Source organism: Poecilia reticulata, linkage group LG12 (assembly GCF_000633615.1).
Source record: "Poecilia reticulata strain Guanapo linkage group LG12, Guppy_female_1.0+MT, whole genome shotgun sequence".
Classification (NCBI taxonomy): Eukaryota; Metazoa; Chordata; class Actinopteri; order Cyprinodontiformes; family Poeciliidae; genus Poecilia; species Poecilia reticulata.
Genome location: NC_024342.1, coordinates 6,459,687 through 6,467,075, shown reverse-complemented (window position 1 = coordinate 6,467,075; position 7,389 = coordinate 6,459,687).

Sequence of the window (7,389 nt, the reverse complement as noted above, 5' to 3'; positions counted from 1 at the left end):
CAATACTTTTCGTAGTTTTCTTGATAAAAGAATATAAAATCTACACTTGTTTAGAGCCTGCAGGCTCATTAATCAATGAGAATTAGAATTACTAATACAAATGGAATATATGAGATTTATTTTCTTAATACATAGAACATTTTCTTAAAATAAGAAAATTTTACGCTCTTTCAAGAAATTCAGTGTCAAGTAACATTTTTCTTTACTTGAGATAATTTTTCTTAAAATAAGATAATATGTCTTACTCGTATAAGTAAAATTGGCTTGTTTTAAGTAAAAATACACTAATTTTAAGATATTTGTAGGTTTATCTTGGTTAGATATTTTTTCTTGTTTYAGAAAATCTTGACAAGATAAATTTTCTTGTTCTGTTGGCAGATAATTTTTCTTATTTTAATAAAATTATACCCTATTTTTGTGCTTTTTTTTCTTGTTTTTGAAAGGGGACGTTTTGCAGTGTGCAGTTGTAACTGAAATGCATTAAAATAGCTCACCATGATGGAGGGAGTTCTCTACCGAAATAGGATTATTGATTTCACGTTGGGTTTAATTCATTTACAGACCAAATTTTTCTTGGTTCAGTTCTGCGTTTCAGTTGTATTTTTGAAATTTTGTTAAACATCATTGTGAGTGGAGGGATTCTCCATACTTCCGGTACAGGATCAAATAGGAAAAAGTGTAAAAAAAAAATTTCTTAAAGAATTTCTTTTGGTTTAATGTATGAGTTCAACAATTATGTTGTTTGAAAAGAGCCCTTACATTTCCAGCTGTGTTTCCTCAAAAAGGTGGAGCAGCAAAAGGAGAAAAAAAAAAAACTCCATGTGCTGAGTAAAAAGCTGCTGGAGCGTACCATCTAAATTAGGAGGAGTACGACTTTTGAGAAGTTATGTTACCGTATTTTCCACACCTCACTATAAGTACTGTACTGCCAGACCGATCGCCTTCAACTTAAAAGCAACATTATATGAACTTCTTGTTGTTTCCATGATAAGGGGGTATGAGTTTGAAAACATCGTTCCTGCTGCTAGCATACTATTCTAAATGAAAATCATAGACATAATATAAGAATAGAAGCCTCATGGACCACTCTCGACTATTGTTGCTGATGAGATTTAGGGTGGCTGTCTTGGAGCGGTACAGCTCCAGCTGACGTTCCAGGCGAGAGGTGGGGTTCACCCTGGACAGGTTGCCAGTCTGTCGCAGGGCAACACAGAGACACACAGGACACACACACACTCACACCTAGGGACAATTTGGAGAGGCCAATTAACAGTCATGTTTTTGGACTGTGGGAGGAAGCTGGAGTACCTGGAGAAAACCCATGCGGAGAACATGCAAACTCCATGCAGAAAGACCGGGGCCGGGATTCGAACCCAGAACCTTCTTGCTGCAAGGCAACAGCTCTACCAACTGCACCACTGTGCAGCCACAGCTGAACTAAACTAAGGTCAAGCAAAGAATAGATTTAACTTACGGCATTTTTTGGACTTTACCCTTGTGCGTGCAGGACTGAGGCAAACGTAGAGGACTATGGCAAATGATACAAGTTTTACGTGTGTGGGGTCGTTTGGACCCCATACATACATACATACATACATACGTACGTACGTGCATACATACATACGTATGTACGTATGTACGTATGTACATACGTACATACGTATGTACATACGTGCGTGCGTGCATGCGTGCGTGCGTGCGTGCGTATGAATGTATGTATGTATGTATGTATGTATGTATGTATGTATGTATGTATGTATGTATGTATGTATGTATGTATGTATGTATGTATGTATGTATGTATGNTGTATGTATGTATGTATGTATGTATGTATGTATGTATGTATGTATGTATGTATGTATGTATGTATGTATGTATGTATGTACGTATGTACGTATGTTCGTACGTACGTATTGGTACCACTTATTATTTTGGTGTTAGGTTTGTTTAAATAATGTTTATTTCTTGGCATTTTTTTATTGATTACCTGTTTTCTTTGGTGTGTCTGATGTAAAGTGACCTGAAGTTGTTAAATAAATCCACCTCAATCTTCTCTCCACCAGTCAAAGTGACTCTCACGAAAAGCAAAAGGTGTTCGATTTTAGAGGGAGAATAAATAAAGTGAATTCTGCTTCTGTAATCGAAAGGTGAAGCTAGATTTTCACCTCTTTGTGTTAGCTTCACTGTGTTAGCTTCACTGTGTTAGCTTCACTGTGTTAGCGTGAGAGCTAGTAGTTAGACTATGTTTTGCATTAAGTGACAAAACGCTATCGACTTTGAATCAGCCGAAAGGAGTTTAAAGAGATACATTGAGTAACATAAAATTTAAACCAGGGTTAAGAGGAAAGGTTAGAGAATGAGCTCCAAAACTAGATCCCTCTGTTGAATAATCTTTGGTAAATTATTCCACAGGCTAATGCAGAAGCTTACAGAAACCCCCTCAAAAACAACTGAATATCCAACAATTATGGATCCGGTTGTGGATTTCTGCCCCTCTGGGCGTTATTCTGAACAGTTTGTATTTATTCTGGACCTCGCCCTGTCACCATTTTTCACCCTAAGAGAAATCTAATAACCTGTATATATTCTGTGTATTGTTCAGGTTTCTCATAAAAGCATCCCTCGGTGGGATGCGCTTTAATGGCTGTTATTTATACTCGGGCCCGGGTGGCTTTATTCCGCGCACCCACAGAAATCATTACGCTTCCTCTTGGGGACGAACGGAGCGATGCACGTTTTACCCTTGCAGATGACTCAGCGGTAACACGGCTCTCCTTTATCGGCTTCGCCTTTGGTGTTATTGGTTACCCTCCACTAAGGTCATTAAAAATCAACTAAAGAGAGACATGGAGGACACGTACAGGGGTTTCTGAACAGTAATGAGGAGGGAGGAGATTTTAATTATTGGACTCACACGCACACACACACACACACACACACACACACACACACACGCACGCACGCACACACACACACACACACACACACACACACACACACACACACACACACACGCACGCACGCACACGCACGCACACGCACGCACACGCACACGCACACACGCGCACACACACACACACACACGCACACGCACACACGCGCACACACACACACACACTAAGGAAGTGATGGAAATGGATATTAAACTTTTTAGCTGTTGAGGCCGTTGAGCATAAAAAATCCAGGTTTTACAGAAAAACAGAGAGATTTTGTTTTATTGTTGTTATTATGCAGAGAAATAAACGTGGAGTCAATACTCTGGTGCTTTTATACTGGTAATCTGGACATGAAAAAATACATATTTATTATTATTGTTATTGTTATGTCAGACAATAATAAACTGTCATAAGCATGAATAGGTTTATTGACTCATAGAGATTTTGCAATAAACCAACACAAAGTTGTATGTAACAAAAGTCAAAGAAAAGCAAGATGTCTTCTTTTCTGTTTTTCCCAAAAAAGTGACGATGAGGTTCCGGCATTCAGCCCCTCTGAGTCAGTTCCACCATGGAGCTTCCCGTAGGCACAGATCTTTTTGAGATATTCGTCTCCCAACTTTGCAGCGAGGATGGTGTGTTTATGGTAATGATTGTTTTCCTCCACACGTGCTACTTTGAAAGCAGACCAACGGTTCAATTTTGATTTGACTAGAATGCTTTTTTGCACGTTTATTGTGCTCTCCCCTCCCCATGGCTTGTGGCAAAATGTCAATGGGACGTGCCATTCTGGGCGGACAAGGCCCGTCTCGGTAGGTTTGCAAGTTGTGCCACGCTCTTTCCGTTTTCACATATCGGATTGGTGAGATGTTCAAAAGCTTGGGCTGTTGTTTTATAATGTAATTTGGTGTGAGAAATCAGGGTAAAAAGAAGAGAAGAAAATTTTAATTCATTAAACACCAAAAAACTTAGAAAACAATGCTGTTTTTTCATTCTCTTCACAGTTATTCAGTAACTTGGATTGGATTAGCACATAAAATAATAAAATGCATTAACATTTGCGGTTGCGGTGTTCTGCAGGCAGCAGATTAAATTGCGTTGGCATATCTCCACTAAATGAATGCGAAAGCACTCAGTACAGTAAAACGTGCCTCTATTTCAGTCTCTTAGCCCTAATATTTCCCATTCAAACAGCTGTTCAAGTTTCCTTTTGTGCAGAACCACGGTCTTTAACATGGGGGGGTAACATTACCTAATCATTTCAAAACTGATTAGAGTCGTGTGTTTGATGCCAAGTTCGACTGGAGCTGATGGTACTGACAGTAAGCTCAATATGAACAGTGGAGGTAACAGGATGGATCCCTGATGGTCTGTTGAAAGCAAAGCGAATCAAATTCAAGGGTAACCGCAGACTAATGCAGTAACATCAGCATGCATAAGAAGTAAAAGCACTAATATACCGGTGTTTTATATTGAAAAAAAAACTAACATAGACATGTCCTTAACATTTAAGACCAGGGGTTAAGCACAACCCACATATGGAGGCCCTAGTCCTCAACGTGGCTGTCGCAGGTTCGTTTCCCAACCTGGCAACCTTTGCTGCATGTCTTCCCCTTCTCTCATTTCCTACTTTCCTGTCAATTAACGATCAAATAAAGGCCACTAGAGAAAAAAAAACAAAAAACATTTAAGACCAGATACTTAGATGTGCTGTTATTAAAAGACACAATCTTTTTTTGCTCCCTGTCTGATATACAATCAGAATAAATCGTTACAAATTACTAATAACTAAGTTGAATCCATTTTTAAATGGTAAAGCCTGAATGGAGTGTTTTAAGTTCCTGATGGAAACAGTGGAACTGCATTAGGCATGTAATTACGGACACCGTTTCAGATTTCTCTGAACATCAGGAAACTCCAAAATCTTGGCTTTGTTTTCTTCAAGCTAATTAGTCACTAATTTACTGGTCTGCTTCTGTTCAGTGTCTTTTTCTTCTCATGCAAAGTGCACCAGTCCCTCTTGGAGTCAATAACCCACATGCAGCTTCCATGCATCACCCTTTCTCTTTGATATGCAACTTCTCTTTATGTTGCAACTTAGATTTTGCTTTTTATCAAACCACAGAGAATGCCTCCAAATAATTAAGTAGTGAAATCTGCCTTTTGGAGTGATGGTTTCTTCCTCACTGAACGACCCTTCAGCCAATGTTGGAACAGGACTCAGTTTACTGTGTATAATGTCGCTCTCTTACCTTTCTGGTGGGATGAATAGATATATTTCTCTCAAAAGGATTTAGTATTTCTCAAGGACATAGAAGCCACCATGGCGTTTATGCGCTTAGCTAATTGTTTGATGAACATGACGCCTCTGGGCTTCTGAAAATCGAACCCAACGATTAACCAGACTTTTTTGATTGATAATTTAATCCCTGGCGTGTCGGGTGTGTTTATTAATCCCCGTGATGCAGTTTGAGTGAATGCAGCCGAATAAATATATGCCACACTTTTCAGGTTTTTATTTAGAAAAATAGTCTTCCTGCTCTTTTGCTGTCATATAAAATCCCCCAAAACATTAAAAAAAATAAAAATTTGACGTGAATGCTATTGCAAGGAACATCACTTCAAAAAGTAAACATATCAGACCAGATAAAAGAATGGCTGATGAGGAAGGATGTGGGCATTTACAGGTTGATTTAATATAATGAGCAGTATGTTCAGGTGGGACACCGGTCTGACATTTCTGCTCTCCTCTGACGGCAGCAGACACAGGTGGTTCATAAGTGGAAGCCTCAGCTGAGAGATCTTTCTCCGACCTGGATTTTCTCTACTATTTAAACCAACAACATCATCAATAGAATGTTTAAAAGTCTCGGGTGTTTTTTTTTTTTTTACTGACGGTGACTGCGATTCCAAGGTGCAGTCAGACACCGAGTCGTTGACATTCATGCACCTGGTCTGCCACCTGTCACTGCTGGCAGCGGAACAGCGGCCAATCGCGCTCACATCTGTCTGCACCCATGGAGACGCCACAGTGAAATCAAGGACACGATGCCTGGGGTGATGTTTGTGGCTACGCCACTCGTTTGTGCGGTTTTATTGAAATAGTAAAACAAAAGTGGATTTTTATTTAACATGCCACAAGGAAAACAAAACTCTCATCACGGAGTCCACAAATGACATTTTATCGACACGTGTGACTATTTAACGCTCATGACATGACAACGTTCACACAGTTACACAATTATGTACAATTCAACTTTTTAAGAAAAAACAAACTAGTAAAACATAAATTGTTATGCAATAAATAAATAACATTTTCTGTACATTTTACTAAATACCACATTAAATACTGCCACTGCTTCACTGCCCTTGCAGCAAACATAAAAGAAAACAGAAAAATTGAATAATTTTCTGCCTTATGGTGTATGTAAAAACAACAGGACACGGCTAAAGCATTGGCACAAAGCTGTTTTAAGAAAGCAAAATGCTCTGGAGAAACAGCATGCAAATGTGCAACATGAATATTCAAGTGCAATCGCTCAGAAGTAAGCAAAACAGCATCAGGAAGGCAACTTTGTATTGTTCTCGACACTTAAAAAAATATTCTCAGGGTGGTTTACAACCTGTAAGGCTTAACATGTTTTCTCTTTTTCATAAAATATAATAGAAGAAATGAAAGCCTTCTGTGCATGCAGGGTTGGGTGAGTTAGCAGAATTGTGGTTTTAGCTAAATTTTTGCTAAAAATGCCCAAATGACAAATTATTTTTTCCTTTAAGGCAAAGTGAAGGCAGCATCGCTTATTTACAGACCAAAGGTCTTTGTTAAATAAATGCTGTGCCTCATTTTGACTCCAGATGAGGTATAGCTTATGAGAATTTCTGAGAAATTGTTTGAATAATATATGGCAATTAAAAAAAAAAAAAACATTTCGACCACACTGCCACCTTAAAGACTTAGTCCAGATTTTAAAAATTAGGTTCTATGAAGTTAATATCATAAAGATAACTAGAGATGGTTTCTGTTGCAGATATGTCATGTCGGGAAGTTTTTTAGAAAACAAAAGAAATCCTGTGTTTAAAGGCTAACAGCTAGCCAGAAACTGAGCTACTCAAAACAACTCAAACTGAAACTGTTCACATCCATTGAAATGGATGATATAAACAAAAACAGTGTAAAACGCAAAAAAAAAAAAAAAAAATTATATGGCAGTTTAAGTGAATCCTATTTTATTGTTTGTTAAACTGCCTTACTTTTCTATTCTGTAGTTACTCAGTACAGCACAATAAACAGTAGTCAATAATCATCAACTACTGTTTAAATATCCACTCAGTGCAAATCTAGAAAAGGTATTTTTAGTGTTTTCCTAAACCACTATGACATTTTTGGGACTGAACTTGTTTTACAACTGAAGAACAGAAAATGTCTGCTTTAATCAGGCCTCCCATAGCTAG